The sequence below is a fragment of the Heloderma suspectum genome, chromosome 3, assembly GCF_057233095.1.
Source record: "Heloderma suspectum isolate Gila_16-S chromosome 3, 16-S_ref, whole genome shotgun sequence".
Classification (NCBI taxonomy): domain Eukaryota; kingdom Metazoa; phylum Chordata; class Lepidosauria; order Squamata; family Helodermatidae; genus Heloderma; species Heloderma suspectum.
The window spans coordinates 109,516,729-109,542,189 of record NC_139460.1 but is presented as its reverse complement, the minus strand read 5'-3'; the positions used below and the strand labels follow the sequence as shown (position 1 = coordinate 109,542,189).

Genomic DNA, 25,461 nt, shown 5'->3' with positions numbered 1-25,461 from the left:
TTCGAGGAAGCTATGACAAATTGTTTGAAATTTGTCCTCTTTTGGAGGTCTTGAGTCCAAGTGTCAATGCTTGGGGTGGTTTTCGATTTCCAATTTTGCAAGATGATGCATATGGCCATCAGTATGGCTCTGGCAAGCTATTCCCTTTGTCCGTCTATGAGGTCTCAGCTCCTGCATATGTGGTCCACCAACGTGAGTATATCTTCTCTATTATAAGTGATTTATCTAGGACCATGTTGATTCTTACCTTAACTTCTATCCAGAAGTGGACTATGATCTGACATTCCCACAGATGATACGTGAGGCCAGCTTGCAACTGTCCACATCTCCAGCACCTATCTCCTAGAGCTAGGGATGTCAGAGAATTCCGCCACGGATCTCAGTGAGGCCGAATGCCAGTGTATTTGGCCCCCCGAAATCTGTGGTGGAATGGCCTGCCACCCCCCCCCCACCCCCTGCGGATCCCCCCCAGTACAAGACTTACCTGGGCCGGATGTTCCGGATGGCAGCGGCTCCGGTGGCGGCGGCGGTGGTGGCTGGTCTTTCAACCAGCTGCCGCCGCCGCCATTTGCAGTCTGGTCATTTGTGTGTTGTTGTTTTTTACATAGACGTGATAGGCTACATAAAGACTTAGTAGCTTATCACATCTGGGTTAAAAAAAAAACAAAAATGTCTTTACGTAGCCTATCACAGTTGAATACAGGGATGCAAATGGCGGCAGCTATGGCAGCCGCCATTTGCGTCCCTGCTACCCAGCGGCCCGATGTCTGGCTGCTGGCAGAGCCAGCCGGCGGCTCCGCGGAATCCCTGCGGAGCAGAGCCGGCTGGGCAGGACTCCGGGGGGAGGGACAGAGCACCTCTCCCCCCATCAAGGATTCCGGGGGGAGGGACAGAGCGTCTCCCCTAACACCGCAAAGCAGATCCGCGAAACAGTAAGTAACTTTTGTACATCCCTACCTAGACCAAGGATCCACACTTTGGGGGAGCTTGTAAGCACATTTGGGAGATTGCCATGGGTGCTGTCACAAAATGGCTGCCATGGCAGGTGCAGCCAGTCACAAAACCCTCATTTCCCAGAAGGTGTATTGGTGAGGCTGGAAGTAAAGTACCTTGCCCAAGAACGTAATACAGGGCAGAGGTGGGGTCTGAGGGCAGGATCCAATGGTGTCCTTGTGCTGACAGCCAGATCCGCTGGTCCCGGTAGGCATACAGCCGGCCCTGCCAGCCCTGGCGCATGCGTAGCCCCGACCACCAGCGGATGTGATGCAGCACTTCCACGAGCAAGCCGCAGTCTGGCATGCTTCAAAACAAAGTGCTGGGCTGAGCCACCCGCCATTTTTATTTTCTGAGGATGCCTCAGGAGCCCATGAGGGCTCCAGAGGCATTCTTGGAAAAGAAATACGGCCACGCAGGCTGATGCTTCGCAGTTAGCCAGCCTCCAATATGGTTATTTTAATTTTTTAAAGATTTTTTAAAAAAATATGGAGGGGCAGAGAGGCTGGCTGGCAACAAGGACGGTGTTCATGGGCACCACACTGAAGACCCGAACTCTACAGTTGTGCCAGAAGCGAACCGCTATCCGGTGTGCTCTGTACATGATTTTTTGTTGAATTAATCACAGCCTAATATCCCAAGTAGATGATTTGACTGATTACAGGGCTGATTTTCAGTGTGAAGATTTTAATTGTATCATTCATTTGGTGATCCATTTGTCTCTTATAGGGTCTTGGTTGGGGGCTAAGGATTCTTGAATGGCACTGACTGTACAGGAATTTGTTGGTTGTGCACAACGTAGGGACCACTTGTGCTTTTGCTAAGACACTGTCTGAGTTATACCGTCTCAATCCCTGTTGGCAACTGGAGTTTCTCAACTCAACATTTGCTTGTGGGATGGATTGCCATATTCCAGTACCCCAGATCTGGGCAGCTTAATTTGCATATTATGCCAAGTGTTTGGTCGTGATGCCAATCAAGCACATCAACTGTTGAATTATGTGCCGGTTGCTTTGTCTGTGCTCCTGGCCACTAGTTCAAAAAATTGGAGAAACATTAGAGGAAACATCTTTTCAACCTAGCTGTTTGCTCATGCCAGGATTCCCTCAGCCTTAGGGCTCAACTGTATGCTCTTTAAATCAAGAGTGTACTGCTGATCTTCTCTTTTTACTCACACAGAAACATGAAGTGCCCCATGCAGATCAGGGCCACTTGCATATGGGTAGGGGAGGTTCAACATGCTAAATGTATCGTATAGTTTGACCCTGAGTTAGAAGAAAACACCATGTCTTTATAGTCATCTGAATGCTGCTGCCCTGTGCACCTCTCTCTGTCTGGGAGTATCTCCCATTGATGTCAGTTGGTGTGCATTTATTCCTGGGAGACTTGCTCTCAATGAAGGGCGATACCTCCAAATCTCAGTTCTGCCAGGCACTCAATAGGTAGCCTTAGGCAAGCTACTAGCCTCAGCCACCAGATCGGCAATGTGATATTAATCCCACCACTCTTATTTCCTTGAAGACTGAGCCTCCTGGCCAACTCCCTCATTCCCCACTGGTCCCGCCCCTGCCATCCATATGTCATTTGGAAAAGGGAGCCCACTATCCATGCATGGGCATTCCCTGTAGCCCTCCATGATGAGGATTCCCCAGTAATGGGGACAGCCTATGTCTCTACGTGCATACAGAAGGTTCTCCTTGACAGATGTTGCCTCCAACATAAAGATCGGGGTGGACAACACATGGCCTGTAGTCTGCATGTGCCCCCCCAAAAAAACTCTTTTTTTTAAAATGGCTTTTGGAGGGAAATGTTTGCAAGCTAATTTTGACTCTTTTGGTGCTCCGTAACTACTACAGGCACCTTTTTTCTGGTCCCTGGATCTCCTGAATTGCCCACCCCTGATATAGATGGTGAGAGGCTGAGCTGGCAGTGGAGAGATGATACAGTCCAGCTCTCCTGCTCTACACAATCACAGCTGCCTGGAGGGAAACACTTGTGGGGGGAATGAAAAGTAGGAATCCTGGCCAAACATAATGGCCCAAACAGGCAGATAGCCAGAATCCATGGCTCACTGGGCCATATGGCATCCCTACATCTATACCTAAGCACACTGATATAAACATTCCACTGAATGTTTCTAACATTTGATTCTACCTGAATAAAATAAGTGTAAAAGAGGGTGCGAAATGACATCAAATGAGACATCTGTTGCAATCCAAGGTGGTGAAAACTGAGTCATCCTAGAGTCATACCAGTTAATTGATGATCCCAGTATCCTAAACAACCAGAAACTAATGGCAAATTGCATTCAAGTTTCCCAGGACTAACAGTACAATATTTTGTAAAGTATTTTTTCTTTCACTCTTTCCCTCAGTGGACTTAAAATAAATTGCAGCTCTCAGGGCAACAAAACATAATTACTGACCATGACCAATACAATCAAAAACCCCTAGGTACTGCCGAAAACTATAAAAACAACCTTCTCTGTATGCTTGTGTCCAAGGGTATCTGCTGCACTGAAATCTAAATGATTCGAGAAATGAAAAATGCATGAGCTGACATGGACAAATAGAAATGCTGATCAAATTTGCAGATGACACAAAATTGGGTGGGATAGCTAATAATTTGGAAGACAGAAACAAAAGTCAAAGTGATCTTGATAGACTGGAGCACTGGGCAGAAAATAACAGAATGACATTTAATAGGGATAAATGCCAAGTTCTGCACCTAGGAAAAAGAAATCAAATGCACAGTTACAAGATGGGGGGATACATGGCTCAACAACACTACAGGCGAGAAGGATCTTGGAATTATTGTCAATCACAAACTGAATATGAGCCAACAATGTGATGTGGCTGCAAAAAAGGCAAATGCTATTTGGGGCTGCATTCATAGAAGCATAGCTTCCAAATCCCGGGAAGTACTAGTTCCCCTCTACTCAGCACTGGTTAAGCCTCATCTGGAGTACTGTGTCCAGTTCTGGGCACTGCACTTTAAGAAGGATGCAGACAAGCTGGAGAGGGTTCAGAGGAGGGCATCAAGGATGATCAGGGGACTGGAAACAAAGCCCTATGAAGAGAGACTGAAAGAAATGAGCATATTTAGCCCTGAGAAGAAAAGACTGAAGAAAGATATGATAGCGTTCTTCAAGTACTTGAAAGGTTGTCACAGAGAGGAAGGCCAGCATCTCTTCTCGATCATCCCAGAATGCAGGACACGGAACAATGGGCTCCAGTTACAGGAAGCCAGATTCTGGCTGAACTTCAGGGAAAACGTCCTGACTGTTAGAGCAATACGAGAATGGAACCAATGACCTAGAGAGGTGGTGGGCTCTCCCACATTGGAGGCGTTCAAGACGAGGCTCGACAGCCATCTGTCAGGGATGCTCTGACTTGGATTCCTGCAATGAGCAGGGGGTTGGACTCAATGGTCTTGTAGGCCCCTTCTGACCCTGCTATTCTCTGATTCTATAATTCTATGAAATGAAAATAATTCAATCTTATCTTCAGATAGAAACCCTAAAAGTTACTGACTGGGTTCGCATGACATGGCAACCCATCGTAGGTGATAAGCCACAGTTGGGTTGTCGTGTCGTGCGAGCCCAGACAGATTCCTACAGGGTGGCTTGTGCATGGGCAGCAAACCACTCTAACAACCCATGGCTTGTTTTAGGGGTTGTTGTATATGACTGACCAAGAAAGAGAACTTGGGATCGTGGTGGATAGCTCGATGAAAACATTGACCCAGTGTGTGGCTACTGCAAAAAAGGCAAATTCCATGTTGACCATAATTTTAAAAAGGGCTTGAAAACAAAACCACAATATCATAATGCCCTTATACATTGTATGTATACATTATACATTATGCATTGTATTCTATTGTCTGACAGTACTGGAATACTGTGTACAGCGCTGGTCACTGCATCTCAAAAAGGATATTATAGAGCTGGAAAAGGTACAAAAAAGGAACAGTTACAACAAATGAGGCTGCTTGGCTTAGAAAAAAGGCGAGTAAGGGGAGTCACGATAGAGGTGTATATACAATTATGCATGGTGTGGAGCAAAACTTCTCTCTCTCATAGTAAGCCAGGGTCATCCCATGAAGCAGAATGATGGAGATTAAGGACAGATAAAAGGAAGCATTTCTTCACACCACACATAGGAAAACTATGGAATTTGCCACCAGAAGATGTAGTGATGGCTACCAACTTGCATTAGACAAATTCTTGGAGGCTATCAATGGCTACTTGTCACAATAGCTATATATTACCACCAGTATCAAAGGGCAGTATGCCTCCATATGCCTGTTGCTGGGAACATGAGTGGGAGGGTGCTGTTGCACTCATATCCTGCTTGTGGGCTTCCTGTGGGCACCTTGTTGTCTACTGTGTGAACAGAATACTCCCCTGGTCTGATTCAACATGGCTCTAACTATGTTCTTATGATGGGGACAAGCAAAAATACAATATTTCTCTGTGCGGGCAGTAAAACTATGTCCTTCTCAGAAGTGTGTTACAGCCATAAAAGCCAGGGGATAAAAGTTTTGTTGTTGTTGTTGTTCAGTCGTTCAGTCGTGTCCGACTCTTCGTGACCCCATGGACCATAGCACGCCAGGCCTTCCTGTCCTATCAGAGTTCAAAAAACTCACAACACTGTTGCTTTGGGAATATTCTAGAGGACCTGCTGAAAGACACATTTGTTTGTAGAGTTAGGGATGTTAACATCCAAAATAAATTACTGGCAGATGGAGACCTGACCTGAGACACAGCTGTAATGATGACAATTGCTGTGGAAGCAGCAGCGAAAATTTGACCGTATTTACAGTTAGAGAAAAAAGAAACTCAATATGACCCCTTAAACTAATTGCAGACCCCACAGCAAAAGTTTAGAGGCCTACAGAGATGTTTTTACTGAAGAAGAATTCATGCAGCCTCACTTTGTAGGCACAAAATATTCCAGTGTCATAAATATAGGAAGATGGCATGCTTAGCAAAAAATTGCAATGGGCGCTACCAAGCCACACCCAAGCCAAAAAAAGATAAGAAAGCAAAACACTTATCAACTTTTGTGGAGGAGGAAGAAGGGGAGGAGTCAGATGAAGAGGTCCACACTATGGGCTTTTCTACATGAGGCTCTTGCATCATGGCAGAATTGAGATCTGAGTGCTACATGAGGAGTGTTTCCTTTTCTGCTTTTCTACTATGTAACCTTTAGGTGGCACTGTGGTATAGTGGAATAGTGCAAATACACAAGAGGAAATCATGCTTTCTTCTGCCACTCAGAAATAATAGCCCAATTTCCCTTCTCTAAAAAAAACTTACAAAAAGTGCTGTTTATAAACAGAAGCAAAACTGGAGGGTCATGTCATTATCTGAAGAACCCATAAATAACCACAAGTAGGGAATGATGAGCACATAACAAATGCTTTGTGTAGAAAAACTCTGTATTCCGTGTAATGGGAAAAAATTGAACTTTATAAAGTAACTGTACAGTTCAACAGCCAACCTGTAGGCATGGAAATAGATACATTAGCTTCTGGTACAGTGGTCAATGAAGAGACTTATCAATAGTGTAAAGTAGGCCTGAATCCATTGGCTAAAATTAGGGATGTCACAGGCGTCCGGTTTGATTTCTCGCTGGCTCGGACCCCCAGGCACCAGTCCACAGAACCCTGCACTTGCCCGACTTGGTGCGTGCGACGTTGGGCAAGTACGGCAGTTCCTGCTGCTCCACTGAGCCACCATTTTGCAGGAAATGGCAGCTCGTCCTTTTACATAAAGGACCCTTTTGTGCAAATTGAGGCCATATATATGCCCATTTATGAAAATTACAGTCATAAATGGTCTAAATAACAAGTGGGATATGTTCCAGGCTTATCAACACACAGATGGAACACTAAGAGGGCTATAAGACAGTCAACCCAATAAATACCTACAAGGGGTTGTACCATTGTAACAGATTGCCCTTTGGAGGTTCATCAGCACCAGGCAATATATTCCAAAGGGCCATGGAAAATGTCTTAAAAGAGATTCCAGCAGTCACAGCTTCTTTAACAATGCAGAAGGGTCAGCGCCTCTCCTTGGTGAAAGTGATACTCTCTCTCTGTCTGGCAGCTCTCTGCAGCTTGGTGCAGTGGCACAATTGCACAATTGTGTCCATTACTACCGTGCTCACTACCTGATGATGTCCCCATCCCCAGCAGCCTTGCTGGACCAGTCATGCATACATGGCAATCATTCATTCATTCATTCATTCATGTATTTATTTATTTATTTACAACATTTGCATACCGCTCCATATCTAAAAGAGATTCTGGAGTGGTGAACAGACATTAAAAAGATAAAAGGAATTACAACACCATTGTTAAGATTGTTCTTTTAAAAATAGAATGCCAATAATGGCTGGTCAGTTAAGGAATGCTTCTTGAAATAGAGCTGTTTTCAGGAGGCTCTGGAAGCAATGCAGTGTTGGAGCTTGCCTGACCTCCAGGGGCAGGGAGTTCCAAAGAACGGAGGTCATCACACTGAAGACTCTTCTCCAGATGGACACCAATTGGGCCATAGGTCCACATGGAACTACTGGGAGCATGCCCCCTGATGACCTCAGTGACTGGGCAGGTTGGTAAGGGAGAAGGCACTCTCTCAGGTATCCTGGTTCCAAGTTGTTTAGGGCTTTGTTGTACACTAGTACCAAAATCTTAAACCTGGCCCAGCAACAAATAGGTAGCCAGTGTAGTTCCCTCAGCAAAGGAGTTGCATGCTGAAAAGCGGCAGCTCCTGACTGCAGCTGAGCTGCTGTGTTCTGAACTAGCTCCAGCTTCCAGAGCAGCCTTAAGGGCAGCCCTACATAAAGCACATTGCAGTAATCCAGTTGTAAGGTTATTAGCACCTGTATCAAGCTATTCCTGTCCAGGAGAAGCCATAGTTGACGAATCAGCCGAAGCTGATAAAAGGAACTCCAAGCTAGGGATGTCAGAGAAATCTGCTGTGGACTCAAATGAGGCCAGATTCTGGCCTCCAGAATCCGTGGCGAAATGGCTCCACTTACTTCCGCTCCAGGAGGATTCTGGCCAAAATGGCACTCCAGCTCCAGAGTGCTGTCAATACAGTAATGGCGGCTGCCATTACCATATCGCTGGGAGGAATACGGCCACAAATGGTGTAGTGGATGCCATTTGCAGCCGTAAAGTGCTGAGTTTAATCTAATTGCAGCCATTTATGGCTGCATTTAGGTGAACTCAGCGCTTTACGGCTGCAAGTGGCATCCACTATGCCATTTGCATCTGTGTTTTTTCCTGCAATACAGTAATGGCAGCTGTCATTACCATATCGCCAGCACTCCGGAGCCGTAGTGCCATTCCAGCCTGAATCCTCCTGGAGCAGAGGTAAGTGGAGCAGTACGGAGATGGAGTGCGGCTCCGCGGAATCCTCATGGAGTAGAGGCACTCCGGAGGATTCTGGGGGGGAGGAATGGATCACCTCCCCCCCAGGCAGATTCCCCACCAGAACGGAAGGCGGGGAATCTGTACATCCCTACTCCAAGCCACCATGGCCTCTGAGGCCTCCAGCAACAATGATGGATCTAGGAGTACCCCCAAACTACGAACCTGATCTTTCAGAGGGAGTACAACCCCATCCAGAACAGGCAATCCACCTATCTCCCAGACTCAGGAACTACTCACTCTCAGGGCTTCTGTCTTGCCAGGATTCAGTTTCAGTTTATTGGCCCTCAACCAGCCCATTACTGAGTTTAGGCACTGATCCAGGACTTGCACAGCCTCTCCTGATTCAGATGTCACAGGAGATAGAGCTGTGTGTCATCAGCATACAGATGGCACTTGGCTCCAAATCCCCTAATGACCACTCCCAGAGACTTCATATAGACATTAAACAGCATTGGGGACAGGATGGTACTCTGCGGAACCCCATAGCTCAACTGCTAAGGGGCTGAGGAGTGGTCCCCCAGTGTTAGTCTCTGAAATTGACCCTGCAGTTAGGACTGGAACCACTGTAACACAATGCCTTTAATACCCATCCCACAGAGTCGATCCAGGAGGATACCATAGTCAATAGTATCAAAAGCCGATAAGAGATTGAGTAGAATTAACAGGGTTGCACTCCCTCTGTCCCACTGTTGATAAAGGTCATCCATCAGGGCGACCAAGGATGATTCAGTCTTGTAACCAGGTCAAAACCCAGATTGGAATGGGTCTAGATAACTGGTATCCTCCAAGAGTGCTTGCGGTTGTTCATGCATGTGTGGAACATCTCCTCCCTGGCAAAGGCCTGCAAGCCTTATGTGGAAGGGTGGCTGGTGGAAGCAGTCCTTGAACGTTGTTTTGATGATGCATCCATTCAAGCTGTAAGCCAATAAAAAGAGGGACCTGAACCCCATCTTTTCAATGGCCAGGATGGGTGAGCCCTTCTGAGCAACCGCAGGGGCAGCAGAGCAGCCGGTCCAGCCTAGGGATGTACGGACTGTGTAAAATCTGCTCCAGCTGTGTTTGGCAGATTGTCAGGCACCTTTTCTTCCATCGTCTGCTCACAAACAGATGAGAATTTTTTTCCCCTTCATGCAGAAAAATATGCAAATAATTGCATTAAGTATTTACATAAGTATTTACATAATTTACCTTAGTACGCAACATTTAGCGTATTGTCCCCCATTCCATTTGAAGTTTCCTCAGCAGAAACATATGTATTTTTCTACAAATTTATATGCGTAAAGTTCAGGAAAGTAAAAAAAAACAATCATCCAAAAGCCGGGCTAGGGATGTACGAAAGTGACTTACCTTCTCACGCAATTGATTCGCGGTGGGGGGGAGGCGCACCGTCCCTCCCCCCGAAATTCTGGCTGGGAGGGAGGCGCTCCGTCCCTCCCCCCCGAAATTCTGGCCGGGGGGGCGCTCCGTCCCTCCCCCCCAAATCCTAGCTGGCTGGGTGCGCAAATGGCGGCGGCCATAGCCGCCGCCGTTTGTGTCCCTGCAGTCAGCCATGATAGGCTACGTAAATGTTTACATAGCCTATCACGGCTGAGTAAAAAACAACAACAACCGCGCATATGCAAATGGCGGCATCCATGGGCGCCGCCATTTGCGTTCCTTATTTTGGCACGTGTAGTCTACGTAAACATTTACGTAGACTACAGCAAAAATAAGGGGAATGCAAATAGCGTAGACGATGGGCGCTGCCATTTGCATACACGCGATTTTTTTTTTTTACTCAGCCGTGATAAGCTACATAAACATTTACGTAGCCTATCACGGTGTTTTTTAAAATTTAGCCGTGACAGGCTACGTAAATCTTTACGTAGCCTATCACTTTTTAGGGTTTTTTTGTTTTTAAAACTTGGAAATGGCGGCGTCAGCAGCCGGTCGGAAGACCGGCCGCCGCTGCCGCCGAACCGCCGCTGAACTGCCGCCAGAGCCGCCGCCACCAGGAGGATTCGCCCAAGGTAAGTCCCATCCCGGGGGGGGTGTGGCAGACCGTTTCGCCACCGATTTCGGGGGGCCGAATGCGCTGGCATTCGGCCTCCCTGAGATTCGTGGCGAAATTCTCTGACATCCCTAAAAAGCCCACGGACTTCGCGTGGCCTGATGGGGTTGCTCTGCAGTGGATTCCACAGGTCGGATTCTGAGCTCACTTTAGTCTGTCTCGAATTTCTCCAGCATCCCTAGTCCAGACTCAGTTGCTGCCAAGAAGGCAGCAGCAGCTCCAAGCATCCACCAACTTTATTTGTTCTTTGCTTTGTTGGCAAATTTGCTTGCAATTTATTTTTATTTTTTAAAGGAAGGTGGGGGTGGTGAACCAGCCAGCCAGCCCAGCGGTTGCAACTATCTTCAGCCAGCAATCTGGTACATCAGGTATGTTGGCACTTTTCTTATTTATGGGGTGCCAAAGTAATTAAAATCAAAAGCCATGCTTCTCTCTGGCCAGCCAAATTCTTTTTTCATTTCTTTTTTTAAAGGATCTCCTCTGTGGCCAAATTGAGTTTTTAAAAATAATGTTTTTGTCACAGTGGCCACATCCATTCAGTTTTTAAAGAACATTTGATAGTGAGTCCTTTTATAAAGCATGTGCAAGTTTCTTACTGTATTGGGCAGACAGACACATTAATTTATTTTTGCTTTGCACTATTGTTTTGTTCTCTGTTGGGCAGACACATTACTAATTTATCTTAAAAATAACTTTTGTGTCTCTTTCTGGGCTGCATTCATTTATCTTTTAACAAATGATTTGTGTGTGTGTCTCTGTAGCACGTTAATTTATCTTTTAAAAAGAATTTGTGATTCATTTATAATCTATCTCTTTAAAAAAAAAAAAAGTTTTTGATCTCTCTTTGTGGCTGTGGTTTGCCAGATTTTATGTCTGTAAAAATCCTGTGCCAAATTTCATATCTTTAAAAAATCCAGTGTAGAAGATGGCTTGGAAGCATATATGCATGACCTGGACTTTTGTATTCTGCTGCTTCTCAGCACTGTTACTTCTGACTAGGCACGCTGGTTTGGGAGATGCTTTGTGGTGGATATGCAAAGGGGTGGATTTTTGGATGTTCTGAGAACTTGCTGCTATGTTCCAAGGGCTGATTTTCTGTGCAACTCTGAGGATATGTCATCATCAGCATCATTTTATCAAGATGATGTGTGGCTGTGTGGATTCCCCTCTCCTACTTATGATCCTAAAGTTACTTGATTCTCTGCAATGGGAGTTGTTGCTGGAGCAGGAGAATGTGGGTCTAAAGAGGTGCTTTTGTGTAGGCTGTGTTGTCTGAGTCTTCACAACACACACACACACACACACGGCACTCAAGGCTTTCTTCATACGGAGCTTTTATCCTGTGACTGAGATTGCTCCTTCATGGAAGTTAGCAGGCTCTTTACATGATGCCATGACCCTCCAGGGCGTCTCCTGCACTAAATGCCCTTTGTTCCGTTTTTAAAGAGATGGCAGATAATGAGCTATCGAATTAGCCCATTGTGTTCCACTTGAGTGCCCTCCATTAAAAGATGGAAAGTGGCAAGAAGAGGGAGTGAGATTAATCAAAGATAATAGGAGACTCAGATATGGGGAGAAGGAGGGGGAAAGGGGAGGGGGGAAAGGAAGCAGATGAAAAAGGGAGTCGTCGTGATCCTGTATTTAAAACTGAAGCAGAAAACCCCATTTTAAATGCAGGATATTAGGCTGGTGTAGAGATGCCCAAAGACGCTTGATTCAGTTTCAATCCCTGGGTTGTTGCTGGGGGGAAAATGTGGCTCCAAAGGAGTGCTTTTGTGTGGATATTATTATTATTATTATTATTATTATTATTATTATTATTATTGCTGTTGTTACAACATGCAAAAAGAAAGATTTTGAATGCCTTGAGAATTTGCTGCTGTGTCTGACTATGTTGTTATACACAACAAAATAAGGCACTAGCTGTACAAAACCCCAAAATGGCAATGCTAATGAAGCACACAACTGGATAATTATCTGAATCACAAAAAAAGTGATTTTATAATTAGGGGACACTCAAAAGAAACAAAACAAATGACTGAACTAATACATAACAACCATAAATACAGATATTAGATACAAAGATATAGATATTGTGTTGTTGTTCAGTCGTTCAGTCGTGTCCGACTCTTCGTGACCCCGTGGACCATAGCACGCCAGGCCTTCCTGTCCTGCGCACTCTCCCGGAGTGTGGTCAGGTTCATATACATTGCATCGGTGATGCTATCTAGCCATCTCATCCTCTGCCGTCCCCTTCTCCTTTTGCCTTCAGTCTTTCCCAGCATCAGGGTCTTTTCCAGAGAGTTTTCTCTTCGCATTAGGTGGCCAAAATATTGGAGCTTCAGCTTCAGTATCTGTCCTTCCAATGAGCACTCAGGGTTGATTTCCTTTAGGATGGACTGATTTGACCTCCTTGCAGTCCAGGGGACTCGTAAGAGTCTTCTCCAGCACCACAGTTCGAAAGCATCAATTCTTCGGCGCTCAGCCTTCCTTATAGTCCAGCTCTCACAGCCATACATTACTACTGGGAAAACCATAGCTTTGATTAGACGGACCTTTGTTGGCAAGGTGATGTCTCTGCTTCTTACCATGCTGTCTAGGTTTGCCATAGCTTTCCTCCCAAGGAGCAAGCGTCTTTTAATTTCATGGCTACAGTCACCGTCTGCAGTGATCTTGGAGCCCAAGAAAGTAAAATCTGTCACTGCTTCCAATTCTTCCCCTTCTATATGCCAGGAAGTGATAGGGCCAGATGCCATGATCTTCGTTTTTTTAATGTTGAGTTTCAAACCAGCTTTTGCACTCTCCTCTTTCACCCTCAACAAGAGGCTCTTGAGATCCTCTTCACTTTCTGCCATTAGGGTGGTATCGTCTGCATATCAGAGGTTGTTGATAATTCTCCCAGCAATCTTAATTCCGACCTCTGATTCATCCAACCCGGCATTTCTCATGATGTACTCTGCATATAAGTTAAATAAGCAGGGCGACAATATGCAGCCTTGTCGTACTCCTTTCCCAATTTTGAACCACTCGGTTGTTCCATGTCCGGTTCTTACTGTTGCTTCTTGACCCTCGTACAGGTTTCTCAGGAGACAGGTAAGGTGGTCTGGCACTCACATCACTTTAAGAATTTGCCACAGTCTGTTGTGATCCACACAATCAAAGGCTTTAGCGTAGTCAATGAAGCAGAAATAGACGTTTTTCTGGAATTCTCTTGCTTTCTCCATGATGCAGCGAATGTTGGCGATTTGATCTCTAGTTCCTCTGCCTCTTCAAAACCCAGCTTGTACTTCCGGTAGTTCTCAGTTCGCATACTGCTGAAGCCTAGCTTGTAGGATTTTAAGCATCACCTTGCTGGCATGTGAAATGAGCGCAATTGTGCGGTAGTTTGAACACTCTTTGGCATTGCCCTTCTTTGGAATTGGAATGTAAACTGACCTTTTCCAGTCTTGCGGCCATTGCTGAGTGTTCCAAATTTGTTGGCATATTGAATGCAGCACTTTAACAGCATCATCTTTTAGGATTTTAAATAGCTCAGCTGGAATACTGTCATCTCCGCTAGCTTTGTTGTTACTAATGCTTCCTAAGGCCCACTTGACTTCACTCTCGAGGATGTCCGGCTCAAGTTCAGTGACCGCACTATCATGGCTATCAAGGATATTACTATCATGGCTATCAAGGACATTAAGATCTTTCCTGTATAGTTCTTCTGTGTATTCTTTCCACCTCTTCTTAATCTCATCTGCTTCTGTGAGGTCCCTGCCTTCTTTGTCCTTTATCATGCCCGTCTTTGCACAAAACTTTCCCTTGAGATCTCCAATTTTCTTGAAGAGATCTCTAGTCTTTTCCCATTCTGTTGTTTTCCTCGATTTCCTTGCATTGTTCATTTAAGAAGGCCTTCTTGTCTCTCCTTGCAATTCTGTGGAACTCTGCATTCAGTTGGATATATCTTCCCCTTTCTCCCTTGCTTTTTGCTTCCCTTCTTTCCTCAGCTACTTGTAAAGCCTCATCAGACAGCCACTTGGCTTTCTTGCATTTCTTTTTCTTTGGGATTTTGTTGCTGCCTCCTGAACAATGTTACGGACCTCCGTCCATAGTTCCTCAGGCACTCTGTCTATCAGGTCTAATCCCTGAAATCTATTCCTCACCTCCACTGTATATTCATAAGGGATATGATTTAGGTCATACCTGAACGGTTTAGTGGTTTAGTTAGTTTAGAATGGTTTAGTGAATCACTGCCTTGTTGTGGCGAAGGGGCTTGCGTAACTCAGTGAAGCCATAAGCTATGCCGTGCAGGGCCACCCAAGACGGACAGGTCATGGCAGAGAGTTCTGACAAAATGTGGTCCACTGGAGAAGGAAATGGCAACCCACTCCAGTATTCTTGCCAAGAAAACCCCATGGAACGTATCACAAGGCTAAAAGATATTGTGTACAAAGATGTAAATATCAAACTTGATGGAACAATAATCTGTGAATCTTGATATAAACATAGATCTTGATCTTTACAGGATCCCAGTATAATCCTGTTTCGCAGTGACCGCTTCTTCAGAAATTAAGCTGAAAAACTGAAAAGTAACATATAACCCATACAAGGTTACACATTTACAATAAAATTATTTAAATGAACACTGGAAAATGACTGAAAAATAAGAACTCAACTGGATTTTGTTGTTCAGTCGTTCAGTCGTGTCCGACTCTTCGTGACCCCATGGACCATAGCACGCCAGGCCTTCCTGTCCTGCGCTCTCTCCCGGAGCGTGCTCAAGTTCATATTCATTGCATCCGTGATGCTATCTAGCCATCTCATCCTCTGCCGTCCCCTTCTCCTTTTGCCTTCAGTCTTTCCCAGCATCAGGGTCTTTTCCAGGGAGTTTTCTCTTCGCATTAGGTGGCCAAAATATTGGAGCTTCAGCTTCAGTATCTGTCCTTCCAATGAGCACTCAGGGTTGATTTCCTTTAGGATGGACTGATTTGACCTCCTTGCAGTCCAGGGGACTCGTAAGAGTCTTCTCCAGCACCACAGTTCGAAAGCATCAATTCTTCGGCGCTCAGCCTTCCTTATAGTCCAGCTCTCACAGCCATACATTACTACTGGGAAAACCATAGCTTTGATTAGACGGACCTTTGTCGGCAAGGTGATGTCTCTGCTTCTTACTATGCTGTCTAGGTTGGCCATAGCTTTCCTCCCAAGGAGCAAGCGTCTTTTAATTTCATGGCTACAGTCACCGTCTGCGGTGATCTTGGAGCCCAAGAAAGTAAAATCTGTCACTGCTTCCATTTCTTCCCCTTCTATATGCCAGGAAGTGATGGGGCCAGATGCCATGATCTGAGTTTTTTTAATGTTGAGTTTCAAACCAGCTTTTGCACTCTCCTCTTTCACCCTCAACAAGAGGCTCTTGAGATCCTCTTCGCTTTCTGCCATTAGGGTGGTATCGTCTGCATATCGGAGGTTGTTGATAATTCTCCCAGCAATCTTAATTCCGACCTCTGATTCATCCAACCCGGCATTTCTCATGATGTACTCTGCATATAAGTTAAATAAGCAGGGTGACAATATGCAGCCTTGTCGTACTCCTTTCCCAATTTGGAACCACTCGGTTGTTCCATGTCTGGTTCTGACTGTTGCTTCTTGACCCTCGTACAGGTTTCTCAGGAGACAGGTAAGGTGGTCTGGTACTCCCATCACTTTAAGAATTTGCCACAGTTTGTTGTGATCCACACAATCAAAGGCTTTAGCGTAGTCAATGAAGCAGAAATAGACGTTTTTCTGGAATTCTCTTGCTTTCTCCATGATGCAGCGAATGTTGGCGATTTGATCTCTAGTTCCTCTGCCTCTTCTAAACCCAGCTTGTACTTCCAGTAGTTCTCGGTTCGCATACTGCTGAAGCCTAGCTTGTAGGATTTTGAGCATCACCTTGCTGGCATGTGAAATGAGCGCAATTGTGCGGTAGTTTGAACACTCTTTGGCGTTGCCCTTCTTTGGAATTGGAATGTAAACTGACCTTTTCCAGTCTTGCGGCCATTGCTGAGTGTTCCAAATTTGTTGGCATATTGAATGCAGCACTTTAACAGCATCATCTTTTAGGATTTTAAATAGCTCAGCTGGAATACTGTCATCTCCGCTAGCTTTGTTGTTACTAATGCTTCCTAAGGCCCACTTGACTTCACTCTCTAGGATGTCCGGCTCAAGTTCAATGACCGCACTATCATGGCTATCAGGGACATTCAGATCTTTCCTGTATAGTTCTTCTGTGTATTCTTGCCACCTCTTCTTAATCTCATCTGCTTCTGTGAGGTCCCTGCCTTCTTTGTCCTTTATCATGCCCGTCTTTGCACAAAACGTTCCCTTGAGATCTCCAATTTTCTTGAAGAGATCTCTAGTCTTTCCCATTCTGTTGTTTTCCTCGATTTCTTTGCATTGTTCATTTAAGAAGGCCTTCTTGTCTCTCCTTGCTATTCTCTGGAACTCTGTGTTCAGTTGGCTATATCTTCCCCTTTCTCCCTTGCTTTTCGCTTCCCTTCTTTCGTGAGCTACTTGTAAAGCCTCATCAGACAGCCACTTGGCTTTCTTGCATTTCTTTTTCTTTGGGATGGATTTCGTTGCTGCCTCCTGAACAATGTTACGGACCTCCGTCCATAGTTCCTCAGGCACTCTGTCTATCAGGTCTAATCCCTGAAATCTATTCCTCACCTCCACTGTATATTCATAAGGGATATGATTGAGGTCATACCTGAACGGTTTAGTGGTTTTCCTGACGTTCTTCAATTTAAGACGAAATTTTGCAAGAAGGAGCTCATGATCTGAGCCACAGTCAGCTCCAGGTCTTGTTTTTACTGACTGTATGGAGCTTCTCCATCTTTGGCTGCAAAGGACATAATCAATCTGATTTCGATATTGACCATCTGGTGACGTCCATGTGTAGAGTCGCCTCTTGTGCTGTTGGAAAAGAGTGTTTGCTATGATCATCATGTTCTCTTGGCAAAACTCTATTAGCTTTTGTCCTGCTTCATTTTGTACACCAAGGCCATGCCTGCCTGTTATCCCAGTGATTTCTTGATTTCCTACTTTAGCATTCCAATCCCCTATGATGAAGAGGACATCTTTTTTTGGTGTTAGTTCTAGAAGGTGTTGTAGGTCTTCATAGAACCGATCAACCTCAGCTTCTTTGGCCTCAGTGGTTGGGGCATAGACTTGAATTACTGTGATGTTGAATGGTTTGCCTTGGATTCGTACTGAGATCATTCTATCATTTTTAAGATTGTACCCCAGTACTGCTTTTCCCACCCTTTTGTTGACTATGAGTGCTACTCCATTTCTTCTCAGGGATTCTTGCCCACATTAGTAGATATGATGGTCACCTGAATTAAATTCGCCCATGCCTGTCCATTTTAGTTCGCTGATTCCCAAGATGTCGATGTTCAATCTTGCCATCTCATGTTTGACCACCTCCAGCTTACCTTGATTCATTGATCTGACATTCCAGGTTCCTAAACAATATTGTTCTTTACAGCATCGGATTTTCTTTTCACCACCAGACACATCCACGGCTGAGTGTCCTTTCGGGTTTGGCCCAGCCGCTTCACTCTTTCTGGCGCTACTTGGAAATACCCTCTGCTCTTCCCCAGTAGCATATTGGACACCTTCCGACCTGAGGGGCTCATCTTCTGGTGTCATATCTTTTAGCCTTGTGATACGTTCCATGAGGTTTTCTTGGCAAGAATACTGGAGTGGGTTGCCATTTCCTTCTCCAGTGGACCACATTTTGTCAGAACTCTCTGCCATGACCTGTCCGTCTTGGGTGGCCCTGCACGGCATAGCTTATGGCTTCACTGAGTTACGCAAGCCCCTTCGCCACAACAAGGCAGTGATCCATGAAGGGGTCAACTGGATTTACTATATCCCAAACTGAAGGAAGAAGTGGTGGTGTGGGGGGACCAGACCATTCAAAAAAACAACCATTATGACCATGCCAGAGAGAGAGTCTTGTGGGTGCAGGATCCTGTCTATGCCAAATGTTTCAGTACTCGCCAACCTACCTGGATTCCAGGAAGGTTCCAAGAACAAACAGGACCTTTATCTTTTAAAACTGGGATCAGTGATGGCCAAGTGGTCAGGAAACATCAGGATTACATTCACTTGTGAATCGACACACCTGAGATACCATTCCTGAGAGGAAGGAGATTCCATTGGAACTGGAGCTGAAGCCCAATACAATGTCCAACACTCCCAATCCACAGGTCACACGTGCAGTGATGGACACATAATCCCCAGACCAGAGGATAAGCCTGCTGCTCCTAAACAGCATCTTTAGCCATTTGTTTACCAGCTATTAATTACCAGCAAAACAGCAGACAGACAGAAATATCTCGGCAAATGCAGGAGGAAAAGGGAAGAGATACTGTGTGTAATATGAATCACTTGGGGAAAGTATGGCAACTTTTGCAACTGTAGCCAATGCTTTTTATTTCTTTTTCTCTGAGGGGCAGCTGTTATAAATTAGTGCTACTATGACAGCTTACTGCTTGGTGACTCATAAATCATATATATATAACACAAATAAAATGAACAGTTTCTTGGGCATACAGAGGGAAGGTTTCACCCACCTGAGCTAGAGTTGTTTCAAGAAGGGTTGTCAAAAAATATCTGTTACCTGGAAGGCCAAGGAATGAAGCCTAGGAGGATAGTCAAGGGCAGAGACTCGTGCATTTGGTAGGAGAGGAGCATTGTTCTCTGTGCTCCAATGGGTGGTGCTGGGAGACATGGTGTGCTGATCCTGTGCTTGGTTGCAAGTATGGCCCAGGGGGTGGATCTGGCAAGCAGTCTCCACAGCAACCACTGACACGGTGCCACATTCAGATCTGCCTTATACCGTACCATATTCTATGTCCGTCTAACCCAGTATTGTCTGCGCTGACTGACTGTGGCTCTAGATACCTGGTGTAGTTGTAACTGAGAACTTTATTCAGAAACAACCTGATCAACTCCTCCCCCCAGTATCCTCTTCCATTCTCCTCAGTCCACATTAAGAGCATCTCTACACCGTCCTAAAATCCCACATTTGAAACGGGCCTTTCTGCTTCCGTTTTAAATGTAGGATTACAATGGGCTCCCTTTACAGACGCTTCCTTTCCCCTCTCCCCTTTCCCCCTCCTTCTCCCCCTTATCTGAATCTTCCATTATCTTTCACTGATTGCTCTTCTTGTTGCGACTTTTCCTTTTTCACGGAGGGAACTCAAGCAGAACACAATGGGCTAATTTGATAGCTCATTATCTCCGATCTATTTAAAAACGAATGAAGGTCATTTAGTGCAGGAGATGCCCTGGAGGTTGACAACATCATTTAAAGCGGCCTCAAACTTCCCTGAGTGAGCACAATCTCAATCGCAGGATAAAAGCTCCATGTGACAAAGTCCTGGCTTTTCCCCCTTTACTATCAGCTCTGTTCAGGACAAACTTCTAGACAACTGAACTGATTGACTGGCATGATTCAACACATTCTCCCCTTTATAACAATAAGGTTTGACTTCTAGCTTTCACTAAAAGAAATGGTAATAAAATCTTGAAATCTTTTAGGCTGTCTTCTATCATGTAAGCTTTTCCTAATACTTGGTCTGTCAGAGACAGGTCTGGGTGGTTATCTGTACACTCATATTGAGAGCTGTCACGCTCTTTCTTCAGTCTCATCTGTGAGGTCAAAGCAGAGGCAAGATAAAACTCCTCTAACCATGAGATCTAGCTGCCTTCCTACTCCTCCTGTGACGCATATCCTTGTTAGTCTTGACATGTTCCATTGCTTACCATCATCTACTATGACAGAGTCCTCAGATGTCAATTATTTTATTTGGAACATCCTTCTCTAGCACTGTGGGATAGCTATATTCAAAGAAAGTCTCTGGTTTGAAGTGTTTGCTGTTTGGCACCTTTCTTATGATCTGCATATTGGCCCAGTTTGCATGAAATGACAATTGAGGTCGTTATTTTTAAATCCTGGATTGTCGTGAATGTGGCAGTTGCACGCTGGCCAGTTGCTCTTGCTGCAAACAGCAGTGGCTAAACCCAGAATTTCACTCTAGGGTCCAACTCTGGCTTGTCTCCCTACATCCACACACACACCCTGATAAGCCAGAGTTCCTGGTTCACGAATCATGCTAAACCACACAGGGACAGAGCATCCCTGGGTTGTTTAGCCACTCCTGCTGCAAGCTGACACATTCACAACCATTCAGGATTTTTTTTGGAAAAAAAACTGGGATTGTTGGTTGCGATGTGTGAACCAGGCAATAGTTTATATTTCTGTTTTTTCTCCTTGTCCTAATTACAAATCTGTGCGTCATTAGGGTAAATGCCATGAGGAGTCTTATGCGTTGTTGCTAGGTAAGTTTGATGTTTGCTTTGCATCCTCTCAGCAGTCCAAAAAGTGATTTTCCTGTAGTAGAATGGGAAGAAATTTAGTAACCAAACAGTTTTGCAGATAGTCTCTTTTCAGGGTTGCTGTTGTGAAGTAGCTAGTTGCAACCGCTCACTCATCAGTTAATCCTTCCCACTAAGATATTCCCTCTTGGATGGCACAAGGGACAGTCTTTATCTTTTATTCCATTATTGCAGAAGGATTTGTTCTATTTTGAATGAGGTGAGCTGTCATCCATTGTCAGCATGTCATCCATTCCCTAGGACAACATGCTCTGGTGAAGTCTGGAAACATTAACTGAAGTATTTTGTCTTCTATAATTTTGTCAGAAAATGAAACTTCAGGCCACTTGAAATAGTAATCTACAGTAGCAATGATGAATCTTTATTCACAGGTTGGTCACCAAAAGGACCCGTTGTATCTAGAGCTAATTTTTCCCATGAACCATTGGGATACTCTGCTGAAGTTAATGGGGAGGGTGTGTGTGAAAGTCTTCTGATGCACAAGCCCTATAATTGCTGGTCAGCTTGTAAAGTACACCTTCTACCCCACAAATAAATCTTGAAATGTTGCACTGACTAGTAGTATGGTGTTTTTTATTACCATTTTCTTTCTGATGCAGTAAGCACTCTGGAGGCAAATACAACTACGTGCCCTCTTTCATGATGGTTAAGACAGCACCAAATCACATTCAGAAGCATTTCATTACAATCGTTTGTCTGCTAGTATCAAAATAAGTGAGAGCAGAGTTTTCTGTGATGATCTTTTTGAAACGCTCACTGCATGATTCTTCCTATTTAAACATTTTGTCTTTTTTTTCCAACAAAAGGTGCAACTGAGTTACTTTCATGCCAGATCACTTGACAGAATAGTTATCACAAAGTCCTAAAAATGATTGAAGTACATCTTTACTATGTGGTTTACCAGGTATGATTTGGGGTGCATGCCTTCCTGAGATATTCTGTGTGCTAAGAATGTGACGGAGTTTGTGTAAAATTGGCAATTCTGTGCACTGACAGACCTAAATAGTGTGGGTCCTGTATTTTGGGGTAGAACTGGCATTTGCCCATGTTTGTGGAAAAACTGGTTCACGTTTGCGCAGAACTGACATTTCTGTTCATGTTATCAGAATTTTCTTAACAATTCCTTTCTGTGCTTTTCCCATGCATTAAGATGTCCAGCATCTCTACACCACCCTAAAATCCGCATATAAAACTTTCTGCTTCCATTTTAAATGCAGGATCACAACAGGCTCCCTTTACACACACTTCCTTCCCCCCTTTTCCCTTTCCTTTTCCACCTTATCTGAGTCTTCGATACGTTTCATTATACAGCTGCGAGATGGCGCTGTGGTCTAGCTACTGTTATTGTGAGGTTTCCTCTTTTCACAGAGTGCAGTAATCTGATAGCTTATTATCTCCAATCTTTTAAAAAATGGAGGGAGCAATCCTATGCAGAGAGGCGGCCGCCTCTGAACTTGGAGGCAACCACCTATCCAATGCATAGCAAGAGGACTGTGGAGGGGGCCATCTCCTCTGCACTCCAGCCACCATGGATTCGCAGCTAGATGGCCTATTTTGGCCATCTAGCTGCAGGACATCGGACTGATCGGAGTGCAGGGTGGGGAGGCCGGATGACACATAGGAAGTGTCATACCAGCACTCACAAACACTCCACCCCTGGGAATGCCCCCTTTCACCTGCTCTGCGCTGCTCTTCCAAGCACAGAGCGTGGGGACAATCTGTGCCACTTATGAGGCAGTGGGGGAGGGGTGAGGAGGCAGTTCTCTGGGAACCAACCTCAGAGCATGGGCTCTGAGGCCGGTGCCTGGAACTGACCAATCCTATGGCCATCTAGCCACTGAATAGCGGCCACAGGATTCCACCCTTAGTCCGGGAGATGCCCAGGAGGTTGATGGCATCATCTAAAGGACCCGCAAAGTTCCATGAGTAACCATTCTCAATAGCAGGATAAAAGCTCCATGTGAAGAAGCCCATCATATTGAAAGAAAGTGATACTTTCCATATTCCCCAAAACTGTATGCATCATTCTTGAAAATATTGAAGTTGCAGAAGTCAATCCAATAGATATTCTCTTGAATTGTAACGTAACTTCTTCTGGAGTAATGAAAGATGTGTATTTACGAGAGCTTTTGAATATAAGAATTTAAAGATAGCTTGAAGTCATGAAAACTGAGTCTTCTTTCAAAATAAGTAACATTTTGTTGGTGTTCAGTAATAGATGGCAGTTCAGTAATAGATGATAGTTCAATCTCTCAAATCTACATGCATACAGATTGTTCCATTTGGTTTCCATACTAAAACCATGGGGGACATACATTCAGGGTGCTTCCAGATGGAGGGCTCCTAGCACTAGCAATCAGCAGGCAATTCCATCTTTTTTTCCTTAACAGGTTTCTGTGATACAAAAGAAGATGAAACTTCATGAAAGGAGCAGAAAGAAACACAGTGGAAGATGACAACCCCATAAAATTCCATGATTGAAGCAGGATGATGGCAAATTAAAAGCCTCACCTGGAAGCATCCTCAAATGAATCAACCAACAATTTCTCAATATTTTGTGTCTTTAACACCTCCTCTTGGAGTGGTTGTTGGAATACCATGCCTACATTCTTCACTTTCTATTGTACAGGTACTACATTTCTTCCACTTGAAATTTATGTTTGAAATGTGTGGCAGTGCCAGGAGAATGAGCAAAAATTACTGTGAAATCAGCTATCCATTGGCTGGTACTCTTTCATGCACCTCTCACAATCCCTGGTGGGAATGGTGAGAGGTGTACAAAGAACACACCTGACCAAGTCACTTTCTCTGTGCCAAGAGAGGCATGGAGTTCCAGCAATGAGAAAGGCAAAATGGACAGACCAGAGGGGGCATGATATCAGTGGCATCATGCCCATTGTTATGTCTCTGCTGGAGGACTCCTCCTCTGAGGAGCTAGAGCACCCAGAGACAGATGGTGCTATTGAGCCATCCATATCAGGAGACCTGAGGGAGCCTGGGCCCTCAGGAGAGAGGGCCATGGGTCCATCCCCACAGGAAGATGTGAGCTCTGCTTTGGAGATAGAGGCTGAGTGACTACCCCAGTCCCAGAGAATGTTGTCACTGTAAGAGGCAAATCACTAGGGCCCCTTTAAGGGCTCCTCCAAAGAAGGATTGCTGAAGAGAAGGGAACTCCTCTTGCAATGTATTGCACCTAAGCCTTGGGTGGGGCTCAGGAGGCTCTGATAATATAAGCCTGCATTATCAGTCTAGCCTTTGCTGAACTATGCTGCTTTTTTGGCTCCTTATGACTGGTGTTTTGTTTCTTTGACTGGTGTTTGGACCAGTGCTATTGACCTTTGGATTTCTTCCTGACTGCCTTCTGGACTTTGATTCTGAATGACTGATATTCTGTGTGTTTGACCTTGGCTACTCCTATGACTTCTGTCTGGAAAATTTATGTTTACCTAGTAAAGCTGTGCTTGACTTTTGCTTGCTTCTCTTTTCTGTTGTAATCAGCTCTGAGTTTTACATAGCAGAGAACTGAAACTACTTGGTGCATGACAGCCATGCCTACTTATGTCAACCAACCCATGGAGGTTCTGGTGGGGGCAATTTTCCCTCCACACACGCACACACAGATTAAAGTAGTTCCCTACCCTAAAAGATGGCCTAGAAATATTTAACATAAATAATTAAGGAGTTTATTTTAATGACCCACAAAATTTTCACTTTTATGTGCTTTTACAACAGGATGAATACCTTGGACCTATGGAAATTTAATTCCAGAAACTTACCTTATGGAGGACTTTGTGGCACTATAAATGAATGTGGCCATGTTTACAGGGTCAATGCCAAACACTGATATTTGACTCCTGCCCACATAACATTTCCCAAACACCCAGCACCAAGAGAATTGTAGGTAGAATATTTATTTAAATTGATGCCATACATTAAATTGCTATTTAATTACAGGGTCCACTGTTCAGATAAATATGTGCTGTTGTTAATCTGTTTTTTCAGAGAAATTAAATGCTCTCACTGAAATTTCTATTAAAATGAAAATGTGAGCTTGTTAGTTTTCAGGTGAAAATAAATTTTAAAGGAGAAATGGATTCAATTGCCAAAACAGATTATAATGCAAATATTCTTACAATTTCTATATCTGAGCACAAGGCAATTGCAAAGTGGTAACCCTGAGCTAGAAACTGGCTTATGTTGTGTCAGCATGGTATCCCACTGTGCCAGCTAGCTTGTGTGCTACAACAAATGTAACTTTATACTTCTATTGGGTACTTTTTTCCAAACTGTGGAATTTTTGTCCTGTTCCATCTTTGGAAAACACACACAGTTCCTCAGTATACAGAAGCCGATTTCCAACCATGCCTGTCAAGTTCTGGAAGGTACCAGTACCCACTCTCAACATATTAAATGTTACTCCACCTTCCTTTCATTTGGTGGGAATAACATGCACGTTATATGCGTCATTAAGTCAACCCCGCCTGTCCTTAAAAAGCTAGCAGGAAGAAAGGAGAAGCAGGGCCATTAGGCAAAGTGAGGCGGCT

General features: G+C 44.6%; 1 long non-coding RNA gene across 1 annotated transcript; it reads left to right on the top strand.

Annotated features, from left to right (window-relative positions):
- LOC146350059 (uncharacterized) lies at window positions 1-25,010 on the top strand. The gene is made up of 6 exons (XR_014789181.1): window positions 1-192; window positions 10,781-10,854; window positions 20,824-20,860; window positions 21,724-21,821; window positions 23,308-23,546; window positions 24,650-25,010. It is a non-coding gene; the product is annotated as an uncharacterized LOC146350059 (long non-coding RNA).
- The last annotated feature ends 451 nt before the right edge of the window (window positions 25,011-25,461 follow it).